Source organism: Dasypus novemcinctus, unplaced genomic scaffold, assembly GCF_030445035.2.
Source record: "Dasypus novemcinctus isolate mDasNov1 unplaced genomic scaffold, mDasNov1.1.hap2 scaffold_69, whole genome shotgun sequence".
Classification (NCBI taxonomy): Eukaryota; Metazoa; Chordata; class Mammalia; order Cingulata; family Dasypodidae; genus Dasypus; species Dasypus novemcinctus.
In genome coordinates, this window is record NW_026688628.1 from 2883764 (window position 1) to 2898534 (window position 14771).

Sequence of the window (14771 nt, forward strand, 5' to 3'; positions counted from 1 at the left end):
CAGGGCAAGCGGGAGCACACAGTCAATCTGGAGGGGTGGAGTGACAGGACACTGGGGACCCAGAGACCAGGCAGACAAGACATCAGGGGGTGGGCTAGGCTTGTGCATGTCTTTATTGTTCCATCCAGAGCCTGGCAGCAGGGAAGGGGCAGACACAGGGAGGTGGGTGCCCCTTTACCTTCCTAAGACCACCCTCTGCCTCTCTCCTCTCCTTTCTCCAGTATCTCACCCACCTTCTCTCCTGAATTTCCTGCTCACACATCTGACACCTTCAGGGGTTCCTTCTTGTAGCCACTTTTTTTTAAGTCCATCCTGGGGCAAGGGTGGGAAGAGGGAAGGGAAACTAAGGGACCATGGGGGACAGTCTCTAGAGAGGGCTGGTCCCCCTGGTTACCTGCCCACTTCCAGAGGAAGTGGCCCTTTTGTCTCTCTCTCTCTCTGGCCCTGGCTGTGTAGTAGTGAGGGTACGTGGGACTCGATCCTCATCCTGGGGTGTCCCAATGCTGTGTGCTGGGGCCCCTTCCAAAACCAGAGCTGGAGCTAGAGGCTCAGAGGTGCCAGGGGCAGTGTCATCACTCTGGCCTTGGCTCCATCCCCCCTGGCCCAGGAAAAGGGCTGCCCTGAGGGGGCAGGGAGGGAGGGCACCCAGGAGCCTTCCAACAATCAGCAGATGGCTGGGGCACCCCTGGGGGTGGGCAGGGATGGGCCATGTTCCCTATGGAGACCATGGCAAGGGGTCAGAGGTTGTGAGGGAAGGCTGGTGGCTGGGTGTGATGCCCTAGGGAAGGAAGCAGTGAGGTAGCATGGGGAGAGGACTGTCTCTGGTGGCTTTAGAGCACCTCGTGTCACTGCTGTGCGGCCTCACTGATGACCTCCCCATTCTAGGTCTCAATGGTCTTGATCATCACCGTCTTCTTGGTGTGGACATCGGAACCCCTTTGTTCAGGGCTCCTTTCTTGGAAGTTGAGGGCACAAAAGGTCTGGATGGGAGGTTGCCCCTGATGTCCTCATCCTCCAGCAACTGCTGGTAGGTGGCAGTCTCCACGTCCAGGGCTATCTTGATGTTGAGCAGGTCCTGGTACTCACCGGTGGCTGGCCATCTCATGCTTGAGGTGCCAGATCTCCTCCTCCAGGCCTGCAATGTTGTCCTGGTAACTGCTGGCCTCACTGGCAGAACGGTGCTCCAGCTCCCATGTCTGCCTCATCAGGGAATCTTTAGTGCCCTTGGGGGGTGGACCTCACAGGTGTAGGACTGGATCTGGTGCCGGTACTCCACCACCTCCTACTTGACGCAGGGCTCACTGTTCTTGTTGGCTGCCTGGGTCAGGTGGGACACTTTCGACTTGCTCTACTCCTCGCCTTAGAGATGTTCCGAGCAGTGATGGTCGCGTACTGAGCCTGGATGTCCCTGAGGGCGGAGGTGAGGTCTGGCATGAACATGTCCATCTCCACCTGGAGTTGGACCTGCAGCTCTCTGTTCTCTTCGTGCACTTTCTTAAGGAAAGCGATCATCTCCTTGAGAGACTCGATTCTGAGCCCCAGGTCAATACGAACTAGAGTGGCTGCATCTACATCCGCTGAGAAGGAGCCAAATTGTTCTCTGCAGCTTGACCTTGAGCTGCTGCAGGTCGTGGAGCAGGTCGCACTTGACGTGGATGTGCCGGTTGGGGAGGGCCTCCACCTGGCCCCGCAGCTCGCGCAGCAACTCCTCGTAGAGCTGGCGACGCGCGTGGGCTACTGGCCCTTGAGACAGTCACCTCGAGCGCTGCGTTCTGCTGCTCCAGGAAGCGCCCTTTCTCCATGCAGCTGGCGAAAGAGTTGTTGAGCTCCTGCGGCTCCACTTTCTCCTTGTAGCGCGTGGTCAGGAACTCGTGGCGTCGACCAGTGAGGAGCCCAGCAGCTCGCCTGCGCCGTAAGAGGAGGGCACGCGGACTGGCCCCCGCTGGCGGCCCCCAGGACCCCAGCCCCCAGGCCCTGCCTGATGTGCGGGACACCTGGTGCACGCGGGATGTCACCGAGCTCGAGCAGCCCTCGGTGCGAAGCCCGCGCGCGGGAACACAGGCGAGCGCAGCCGGACCCGAGCGGGAAGCCTGGCCCCGCGGAAGGCGCGGCGGGAGGAGGACGCGCGCTGGCTGGGCAGCTGGCCTGGCTGCTGTGGGCGGCGCGGCGAGGCTGGGCGGGCGCGCGCAGGCGGCGGGGCGCTGGCGGCAGGCTGGAGGCTGGAGGCGACGAGGGTCGGTCGGGCTTTTTAAAAAGCACATGATACGACTTTATCTTCTCTATAAAAGAATCAGTTTTTTAAAAAGAATCAATTTAGAGCTAATGACACAAATAAGTTGAATATGAAATGATGGATGAAAATATTCCATGCATATAGTAATCAAAGAGAAATAGAGTGACTATAATAATATTGGATAAAATATATTTTAAGTGAAAATTTTTATAAGACAAAAAAGGATATTATAAATTGAGAAAATAATGCATCAATAGAACATAACAAATATAGGCAGATACATACCAAGCAGCAGAGCCCCAAAATATTTGAACCAAACAGTAACATAATTATAGTGGAAAAGACAGTTTTGTAATAATAGCTGTAGAGCTTAATACCTCATTTCCCATAAAAGGTAGATTTTTAGGTAGGATCAACCAGAAATAGAGTACTTGAACATCACTATAAAATAACTAGAACTAACAGTCTTATCTAATACATTGCACCCAACAATGACAAAACACACAATCTTCTCGAGTGAGCATTGAACATTCTTCAGTATAGACCATATTTTAGGCCACGAAATGTTTCAATAATCTTCAAATGATTGACGTTTTACAGTCTTTCCACTGACAACAATGAAATGAAGCTTGACATCAACAACAGAAGGAAAACTGCAATATTCCCAACCAGGAGGGAATTAAACAAACATTCTCTTAAACCATGAAGGAGTCTAATCAGAAATCATAAGGAAAATTTTTTAAAAGTTTGAAATAATGAAAATTAAGTACTACATACCAAAATGTATGAGAGACAGCAGCAACAGTGTTCAGAGGGAAATGTACAGCTGAAAATGCCTACATTATGCTTCCTCTCAATTAGAGTGGGCATTACCACCACAGAATCCTTTGTTACAATTGATGAACGAATATTAAAGCGTTGCTACTAACCATGGTCGATGGTTTACATTATGGTTTACATTTTGCACCATACACTTTCATAGGTTTTGAAAAAATTTAAAATGCCCTGTATCCATCATTACAAGATCATGCAGAACAATTCCAATAACCTAAAAATGCCCTTTCTTTTCCCTCAGAAACTATGGAAACCACTAAGTTTCAATTTTTGCAGAATAAGGTTCATAGTTACATACATTAATATTGAGGGCTTGACATACTGGTCTTTTACTAGGCATTGACTTTTTTTTTTGGAGATCCTTGCCCCTCTAATTGAGAACACAGCAGGACTCCCCTAAATGGGAGCTGAATATATTTTTGTTATTGTGTGGGGCTCTACCCACTGAGATAACACACTATGACAAGATGAACATTTTTAGATCCCATAGGTGCATGCCCCAGGTGTGCCCTATGTCACATATGCCCCCACCCTGATGCCTTTTACCAGTAAGCCTTCCCTGCACTATTTGACAAAAGAACATTTCCATCATGTATTTTTTTTTAAGATTTATTTATTTATTTAATTTCCCCCCCTCCCCCAGTTGTCTGTTCTCTGTGTCTATTTGCTGCGTCTTGTTTCTTTGTCCGCTTCTGTTGTCCGCAGCGGCACGGGAAGTGTGGGTGGCGCCATTCCTGGGCAGGCTGCACTTTCTTTCGCTCTGGGTGGCTCTCCTTACGGGGAGCACTCCTTGCGCGTGGGGCTCCCCTACACGGGGGACACCCCTGCATGGCAGGGCACTCCTTGCACACATCAGCACTGCACATGGGCCAGCTCCACAGGAGTCAAGGAGAGCCGGGGTTTGAACCGCGGACCTCCCATGTGGTAGATGGACGCCCTAACCCCTGGGCCAAGTCCGTTTCCCCCAGTCATGTGTTTTTAACCACAGACCTACAAATCCCCAGATTGCACCTTGTTTCTTCTTCCAGCCCTTCCATGGATACTCCAACTCAACCCTCCCCCCACCTTATTCCCCCTGACATTTCAGCACCTTTGACCCCCCACATCCCTGTATCAGCATCACCCCATCCACTGCCCAACCACCCCATTCACCTTATTTTAGGTTTTGCCCATACTGAGCCCTTTCTGTCTCCTAATAACCTATCTTCCAGACACTAGCTCTGCTCAACGTAATTAAATCATATCAATGAGGTTACATAAAAATTGTCCTTCAGGGACTGGCTTACTTCACTCCACAACAGATCTTAAAGATTCACCCATGTTGTCCCATATATTCATACTGCATTTCTTCTTACAGCTGAATAATATTTCATAGTATGTATATACCACAATTTGCTTATCCATACATCTGTTCATAGACACTTCAGTTACTTCCAACTTTTGGCCACTTTTGGCGACTATGAACATTGGCGTGCATATATCTCTTCAAAAGAAATCAGTAACTTCCTTGAAATGAATAAAAATGAGAAAATGACATTTTAAAACATAGGGGATGCAGCAAAAGCAGTACTGAGAGGGAAATGTAGAACCACATAAATGCCTATATAAAAAAAGAAGAGCTAAAATCAAAGACCTAACTCCACACCAGGATGAACTAGAAAAGAACTACTAACTAATCTCAAAATAAGCAGAAAGAGGGAAATAGCAAACATTAGAGAAGAGCTAGATGAAATTGAAAATTTAAAAACACTAGAAAAAATTTAAAAATCAGGTTCTTTGAGAAGATTAATAAAATTGACAAACCTTAAACTAGGCTAACAAAAATTTAAAAAGAGAGAAGATGCAAATACATAAAATAAAAAATAAGGGAGGAGATATCACCACTGATCCCCAGAAATAATGTATCATAAGAAGATACTTTGAAAAACTGCATGCCAACAAGATGGATAACTTAGAAGAAATGGACAAATTCCTAGAAACACCCAAGCAGCCTACATTGATGAAAGAAGAAATTGATGAATTCAACAGACCAATCACATGTAACAAGACTGAATTAGTCATCAAAATCTCCCAACAAAAAACACAGGACCATATGGCTTCATAGATGAATTCTACCAATCATGTAAGAAAGAACAAATGCCAATCCTGCTTTAACTCTTCCAAAAATTAGAAGTGAAGGAAACACTGCCTAACTCATTCTATGATGCCAATGTCACCCTAATACCAAAACCAAATAAAGATGCTTCAAGAAAAGTAGAGACAAATCACTTTAATGAGCATGGCTACTAAAATCCTCAACAAAATACCTAAATTGTATTGAGCACCAATACGTTCAAGTCATAATTTTCATTACTACACGTATGAACCTATTTGTAAACAGAACCTCTGAATATGTTATTAGTGAGAGTGTGAACTCATTTGTGAATAAGATCGTTGAATATCTTATTTAGATTAGGATAACTTGAATCAGGGGGGAGGGGCAGAATAGTGTATATGGATGGAGTCCATATAAGCAAAAGAAATTTGGATGCGGTCAGTCAGAACAAGCCAGAAGTCAGTGCAAACCAATGGAGAAGGTGCAAAATTCCAACTTTTCCCTCTTTGATTCCACAAGAATCATTCACATTGATAATTCATTGTTCCTACCATGACATTCCTTACCCAGGATACTATAAATTTAATGTTTTACTCTCCATTTCCCATAGATTATAATAAGGGTAAAGTCATTCTCCATGGATCCATTCTATTTCATGATGTTCCTGCTCTTTTCTGAGAAACCCTTGAATTGAATTCATTTCTTATAACTAATGGGAAAATTTCTAAAAATTGTAATATTTTTCATTGTTTGAGTTTGCCAAAGAGTTGCTGATACAAAGTACCATAAATGTGTTGGCTTCTATAATGGGGATTTATTTGGAGCAAAAGCTTCAATTCTGAGACATGAAACCTGTAAATATGACATCAGCAGAGATGCTTTCTCATGAACATCAGCTGCCACATTGTGAATCAAGATGGTTGCTAACCTCTGCCAAAGTTTCTGCCTTCCCCTCCAGAATCTACTGTTTCCTGGAGCTCAGCTGAGGGTAAGCAGGCATAGGGCTTGGTTTTTCCAGGCCTCCTCTATCAGTCTAAGCTGCTAGGTTTTCTTCTCAAGTTCAGCTGCAAGCTTTCAGGCATATGGCTCATCTCTCCCTGGGTCTCAGTCCTTTGCGCTTCTCAAGGTCCTCTCTTTGCAGCTCAGCTGAGGACAAAACTAGAGTCCTTTCTCTCACATTGCAGGATCAAATACTACAGCTTCCTTTTCCTTCTGTGTCTCTGTTTATATCAAACATAGCAAGAGGGGAGAGACTCAACTTGAGTCACACCTCACTGACATAATCCAGCAAAAGGGACTCATGCCCACAGGGATGGATTAGTTCACAAACATAACCTCTCTCTTTTTGAGATTCATGAAATAATTTCAAACAGCCATGCTCATTTTCTCTTAGTTTTATTCAAACATAGCACATTGTTACTTCTCAGAATTATTTAGCAGTTTTTCAAATTTTCTTTTAAATACTTGATTGTTACAAATATGTATTATAATCCTTTTGAACATCTTTCTTGTAAATTAAAATATTTAATAAATGTGTATTAGCTCTTTGAATATTCATTATAGAAATTTATCTTTTATATTTTATCTTTTTTACAATTTCTCCTTTCCTAGCATGAAGGTCAGCTCAAATTTCTAACTGGTGCCAACTTTCCCCTCTCACTACTTTCAGAAATTGTAATGATCTACCCAATGCTTTTACCTATAGAAAGCTTATATTCCTGTAGACACATTTATGCATTTTTCCTGTTGATATGTGTAATTACTTTTCCTCTTCTAAAGAGGCTCTTACCAATCAAATACTGTGAGTAGCCTAAATGGTTATTTCCACAACTTTTACCATCATCATCTTCTCACAGGAATCAGTCTTTCCCAGGATGATATTTTCCCACAGCTTTTCTAGAGGATCTTAGGAAAAGCACATGTACTCCAGGTCTGTGTTCATGTGTAGTCAGGCCCACACTGCTTATATAATTAATTACATGCTGAAAGGTGGAAAGTAAATTATTTTGCAAAATCAGTGCACAGGCTATTATTTTTCAAAAATTTCCATTTTTGTACCATATGAAAGATAAACTCCCTCAACACTGTTGCAAGTATCTCTGAACATGGCTCCTCAAGAAATGAAGATTGACTGTCACTGTGGGCCCCAAGGGGAGGGGGAAATAGATATTGAATAGATGGAACCAAAATAAATGTGAGGGCAAAAGAAGTGTTTCACAAGAGTACACAAGGATGGATATAAAACATGTAATATTACACCAAAAACATATAGGGGATGAATAATGTAAACCATAATATAAAACATAGGATAACTAAAAAATTTAGAAAACTGTGTAGCCTAAAGTATAAACCACAATGTAAACACAAATGTTACCTTGTTTGAAAGCTATTGTCTCAATATCTGTACATCAGTTTCAGTAAATATGATATGAATAAGTTAAAAGATTATTGCTGTGGAAGGGAAAAGGTTTTATAATGGATATGTGGGAGTAATGTATATTGTATATATGAATTACTGTGATCTAAGGCTCTTGTGAAGAGAAGCTCAATAATTAGGAAAAAAGAAAAGAAAAAGATAGGATGTAGAATTTTTCCAAATCAATATGTATTCTATATCTAACCTTTAAACTCACTGCTATATTCCATTTTACTAGTAAGGGAACCTGACATATTGGGCTTCACTTTTCAGGAAGTTTTGGATCACAGAGTGGTTCAACAATGGCAGTGGAAGAATACTGGTATGGGATGTTATTGAGAGGTGATATATGGTTGACAGGGAGTTATACAGGGCATGTGTCCAGGGTGCATGGAAATGTTTGGATACACTCATAGTGGAAACAATTAAAAACAACAGCTGGGGGGGTACTGGGTTCCTGGCTGGGGGGGGGGCTCCGTTGTGGTCCCTAGGGGAGCAGCGGCAGTACCCCAGGTGCAACGGTAAGGACCAGGAAAGAATGAGGATCCAACAGTGAGCCCCTGATACTAATGACTATGCTTGTGAGCCTATACACCTGAAATAAGAACAAGGCCTAGAGCAGCACTGTGCCTAAGGGTTCCCTCCTGACAGCCTCCAGGTTACTCAAATGTGGCCAGTCTCAAAGCCAAACTCAGCATGTAAATGCAATGCCTTCCCCCCAGCATGGGACATGACACCTGCGGATGAGCCTCCCTGGCACCGAGGGATCACTACCAAGTACCAGCTGATGACGTAACTAGAAAATGACCTTGAATTAAAGGTTCAACACGGACCAGCAGAATATCCCTGTCTACATATAATAACAGGAGTTAAAAATGCTGTTTGACCTAAAGTAAGGCGGGAATGGAAAGGACAAATGAGTTTATATGGCTATGAGTCTCTAAAAAAGAGTCTGGAGGTTGTCAGAAGGATTGCCCTTATGCACACCTGAACAGAGTCTCAGAGACAGATAAAGTAGATACAAGCCAGGTATTGGTCCTTTTGAGGGCTAAAGAGACCCACAGGTTCTATGGTCATGGCAGATGGGGTTCACTGCCATGTCAGTAGGCCCTTCTTTGGAGCTGGTGTTTGTGCGTGATGGAGCTGGACTCAGATGGGATCTCTTTTCACAAGCCTTTCATACTACTTTACTGGAATTGTACTTGGTGCTGGGGCTTAAGATATATGTAGGGGATTTGAATCTCTGGACTGACAATATGATAGCCAGGCCCTGAGCCTCAACAGACTTCAGCTCCTACACTCTGATTTATTGGACTTACCCCACTCAGCTAACATGGAGTTGAAGAATGTCAACCACCACACCATGGAGCCTAGAGTGCCTACAACTGAAAGCAGGAGGATTGCATCCAGTATCCATATGGAATCTAAGCCCCCTCTTGACATAGATGTTGAATGGACACAACCAAGCCAAGGTCCACAGGAAGGAGGAATACAGTAAGGATTAGAGTGGACTTAATGATATTCTATTCATGAACTATTGTGCTTAATAATTGAGAAAATGTGGCATTGGTGTGGAAAAAGTGGCCATGGTGGCTGCTGGATGCGGGGAATGGGAGGAAGAGATGAGATGTGGAGGCATTTGCGGGACTTGGAGTTGTCCTGGGTGGTGCTCCAGGGACAATTGCTGGACATTGTATGTCCTCCCATGGCCCACTGGATGGAACATGGGAAAGTGTGGGCTATGGTGTGGACCACAGGCCATGGGGTGCAGCAATGCCCAGAGATGTACTCACCAGATGCAATGGATGTGTCATGATAATGGGGGAGAGTGTTACTGTGGTGGGAGTGGTGTGGTGGGGGCAGTGGCAGTGAATGGGGACCTCATATTTTTTTAATGTAATATTTTTTAAAGAATGAATAAATTGAGTAGAATTTGAAAAAAAAAAGATAAACTCTCCCATCAGTGAACACAATTTTGAAAATATACCTAGAATTTTGACCTTACATACACAGTGACATTCTTATCTCACATTTTCATCTTCTTCCATTATATTTTATCAGTTCATTATATTTTATTAGCCCAAAACAATTTATACTTCCAAACATCCTTGATAAGTGTACATTTAATCTGTCTCTTTATTAATCTGCTTAAAAACCAGCATACAATATTTAACTACAGAACACAGTATTTGACTTTCCTGCACACATTTGTGTAAAGTCCTTGAAGAATGGGTTGTATATTTCTTATATATTTGTACTTTACTAGGAAATGAAGTTTCAAGCATATAGCTAATAAATAAATGCATTTCATCATAATCTACCAATAATATTCTTCACTATGATAATTCTCTGCACTTAAGTGGTTTCCAGAGGTGTGCATGTTTGTGTGCATATCTCAAGCAAACATGTGGCAGGTACAAGCTAAGGTCTTATTTAATCTGTCCACAAGTATTTAATGGTTGTACACAGCCAGCCAAAAGATATTTCTAGACACTGGCATTTCAGTGAAAGAAGGAAAATTTTGTTAATATATATTATAAAATATACAATGAAAAAGAAAAAAAGAAAACCTGAAAAATAATGAATACTAATAAAATAAGTGAAGGAAAATCTGCAAAATTTCTCACTTATGGAAAATTATTGGATGGAAATTTAAAGTAGGTATTTGTTTCATGTAATGTAGAGTAGAAATACAGACACATTACTTTTCCTGCTAAATCACTAAGTACTATTTTTTTCTAACAGAAATATGTGAATTGTCAATGAGTCAGATAGATCTGATTGAAAGTAGTAAATTGACTATTTTTTTTAAAGATTTATTTATTTATTTATTTCTCTCCCCTTTCCCCCCCCACCCGGGTTGTCTGTTCTCTGTGTCTATTTGCTGCATCTTCTTTTGTCCGCTTCTGTTGTTGTCAGCGGTACAGGAATCTGTGTCTCTTTTTTGCTGCATCATCTTGTTGTGTCATTTCTCCGTGTGGGCAGCACCATTCTTGGGCAGGCTGCACTTTCTTTCGTGCTGGGCGGCTCTCCTTACGGTGCACACTCCTTGCGTGTGGGGTTCCTCTACGTGGGGGACACCCCTGTGTGGCACAGCACTCCTTGCGTGCATCAGCACTGCGCATGGGCCAGCTCCACACGGGTCAAGGAGGCCCAGGATTTGAAGTGTGGACCTCCCATGTGGTAGATGGACGCCCTAACCACTGCGCCAAGTCCGCCGCCTAAATTGACTTATTTATGCATACAAATTGCAATTAAAGTATTTCTTCGGATGTCTTTTTCTTTCACATATTGATATCCTATTGACACTTGAGATTTAGAATCTCAGGCCACAATCATAAATAAATTTGAAGAAATATGTAAACAATTATCTAATACTTCCTTAGGATGTAAGAGAATTTCAATTAATGAAAAAATAATGTTTTACGTATTTTTTTTAAAAAGTGACCATAAAAATTTTTGACTGAGTCTGAATTACAATCAATTTTTTGTAAGGTATGACAAATACTTAGTAGGAAACTACCAAGTAAATAAATGTAATTCAGTTATATGTAAAACCCAAATGAAGAAAAAATGAAGATAGTGAAATGAAAAGTAAGACTATATCCCCAAATATGTAAGAAGTATTGAGTGACTCATAAGTCCTTTCCTCACTGTGTAATTTTTGAGTATATAAGCCTTATACTTTTCAGGTTGTGCAGTTGACTATTTAAAATAATAAAGTGCACAATACTTACCTTCAAAGATTAGCAAGAATTGTGTGAGCTGAGTATGTACATATCATAATTCTTTTCTAAATTATTATTTTCTATGTTCAAAATGTTATCTAATTAGTATAATGTATAAAATCTTTGAGAAATACTGAAGTAAATGCATTATATCCTGAAATTCCAATTTTTAAAAAATATTTATTTCTCTCCCTTTCTGCCCCCCCCCCCACCTCGGTTGTCTGTTCTCTGTGTCTATTTGCTGCGTCTTCTTTGTCCACTTCTGTTGTTGTCAGCAGCATGGGAATTTGTGTTTCTTTTTGTTGTGTCATCTTGCTGTGTCAGCTCTCCGTGTATGCAGCACCATTCCTGGGCAGGCTGCACTTTCTTTCATGCTGAGCGGCTCTCCTTACGGGGCGCACTCCTTGCGTATGGGGCTCCCCTATGCAGGGGACACCCCTGTGTGGCACAGCACTCCTTGCGTGCATCAGCACTGTGCATGGGTCAGCTCCACACGGGTCAAGGAGACCTGGGGTTTGAACCGTGGACCTCCCATGTGGCAGACGGAAGCCCTAACCACTGGGCCAAGTCCGCCGCCTGAAAGTCCAATTTTAATGCCATCAATTATTCAATATTGTGCTAGAGATTTTACCTAGAGCCAGTAGGCCAGATAAAGAAATAAAAGGCATCCAAATAGGAAAGGAAGGAGTAAAACTTTCACTATTCATTGATGATATAATCCTATATCTAGAATTTCCTGAAAAACCCACAAAAAGCTATGAGAACCAAAAAGTGAGTTCAGCAAAGTGGCAGGATATAAGATTAATACACAAAAATCAATAGCATTTATATAAAGCTGACATGCACTCTGAAGAGGCAATCAGAAAAAATTTCCATTTAAAATAAAAACTAAAACAAATATGTAGGAATAAACTTAACCAAGGACATAAAGGACCTGTATTCAGAAAACTACAAAACATTGCTAAAAGAAACTAAAGAAGACTTAAATAAATGGAAGGATATACTGTGTTCCTGGATTGAAAAGTTAAATATCATTAAAATGTCAAATTCTACCAAAACTAATTTATAGATTCAACACAATCCCAATAGTCTTATTTTGAAAAAGTGGAAAAAACAATTATCAATTTATTTGGAAACATGAGGGGCCCTAAATAGCCAAAAATATCTTTAAAAAGAAGAATGATGTTGGAGGACTCTCATTTCCTGATTTTAAAGCATATTATCTAGCTATAGTAGTAAAAAACAGTATGGCACTGGCATAAAGACAGACATATTGACCAATGCAATCGAACTGAGATCTCAGAAACAGATTCTACATTTACAGCCAAGCAATTTTTGACAAGGTGGTCAAGCCCTCCAACTGGGCCAGAACTGTCTATTCAACAAATGGTGCTAGGAAAACTGGGTATCCATATCTAAAAGAAAGAATACTCCTATCTCACACTTTAGACAAAAACTAACTCAAAATGGTTAAAAGACCTAAGTAGAAAAGCAACAACCAGAAAAATCCTAGAAGAAACTGTGGGAAAACATCTTCAAGATCTTGTGACAGATGATAGGTTCCTAAATCTTACACCTAAAGCACAAGCAACAAAAGAAAAAATAGATAAATGGGACCACCTCAAAATTCAACTCTTTCACATCTCAAAGGACTTTATCAAAAGGGTGAAAAGGCAGCCAACTCAATGGGAGAAAGTATTTCACAATCTCATATCTGATAAGGGTTTAATATCCATGATACACAAAGAGACCATACAACTCAATAATAAAAAAGACAAACTACCCAATTAAAAATGAGCAAGTCTTAAAAAGACAGTTTTCTAAAGAAGAAATGCAAATGGTGAAGAAACGCATGAAAAAATGTTCAACATTACTAGTGATTAGGGGAAGGCAAATCAAAAGTACAATGAGCTATCACTTCACACCTATTAGACAGGCCACTACAAAAAGTGAGATAACTGTAAATGTTGGAGAGGATGTGGAGAGTTGGCATGCTTATTCATTGTTGGTGGGAATGTAGTCTGGTACAGACACTGTGAAGCACTATTTGGAAGTCCCTAAGGAAGCCGAATATAGACTTGCCATGTGAACTTGCAATACCGTTACTAGGTATATAACCAGAAGAACTGACAGCAGTGACATGAACAGACATCTGCACACTGATGTTCATGGCAGCATTAATCATGATTGCCAAAAGTTGGAAACAAACATGCAATCTCTTGTTGAAAGTAGATGTGATCATCTACAGATGCATTCAAAATCTAATGACTTAAATCCATGTATAAAATAACCTCAAAGTAACAATCATTCCAGTTCTTAAGTATAAAAAGTAGGCAACAGCCAAGTTGACATGTAAAATTAACCATCATTACTTGATCACCTTTTTGAACAGAAAGAAATGGAGAAAAGTAAAATAACTTTTAAAATCATAAACTGCAGACAATTTATAGTTTTGATTTATTCTTTTTATATAAGTGAACATATCCTACCCAAATTGATTTACAGATTTAATACAAGCCCAGTAAAATTACAACAGCATTTTTGCTGAATGGGCAAAGCTAGTTATGAAAATTATTTGGAAGGGAAAGGGGCGCTGAATAGCCAAGCATATATTGAAAAAAAAAATGAAATTGGAAGAATCACACTACCTGACTTTAAAGCATACTGTAAATCTACAATGGTAAAAACTGCATAGTATTTAATTTAATGAAAGACATACTGACCCATGGAACTGAATTCAGAGTTCTGATATAGATTGTCACATATATGGTCAAGTGATAGTCAACAGTCACAAAGCCCCTCAGCTGAGACAGAATGGCCTCTTCAAAAAATGGTGCTTGGAGAACTGGATATCCATATCCAAAAGAATAAGAGAGGATTTCATGCCCTACACAAAAATTAACCAAGATAGACCAAAGACCTAAATATAAGAGTCAAGATCATAAAGTTCCCAAAAGATAATGGAGGGAAGGATCTATGAGATCTTATAGTAGGAAATGGTTTCATAATTTTTACACCCAAAGCATGAGCAATGAAAGAAAAAATAGATAAACAGTACCACTTCAAAGATTAAAAATCTTTTGCACTTCAAAAGTTTGCCAAATTGAAAAGGCAGCCTACTCAATGGGAGAAAATATTTGGTAATGATTTATCCAATAAGAGTCTAATATTTATCATATATAAAGAAATCCTACATCTCAAAAATAAAAAGACAAACAACTCATTTTAAAAATGGACAAGACATAACCTACAGAATTGAGTGGGAAAGAGTGTAAACTACAGAGTTAGCTATAATCCATGATTATTGGCAATGTTCCAAAATGTGCTCATCAATTGCAATTAATGTACCACACTAATGAAAGAAGTTGTTAATGTGGGGAAGAGTGGGAAGTATGGGGAGTGGGGCATATAAGAATGCCTTATATTTTTAATGTAATATTTTATGTAATCTAAGTATCTTATTAA

The 14771-nt window shown here is 40.9% G+C and overlaps 1 pseudogene; it reads right to left on the reverse strand.

Annotated features, from left to right (window-relative positions):
• Positions 1 to 830: 830 nt before the first annotated feature.
• Positions 831 to 13491, reverse strand: LOC101417434 (desmin pseudogene; annotated as a pseudogene).
• Positions 13492 to 14771: the final 1280 nt, after the last annotated feature.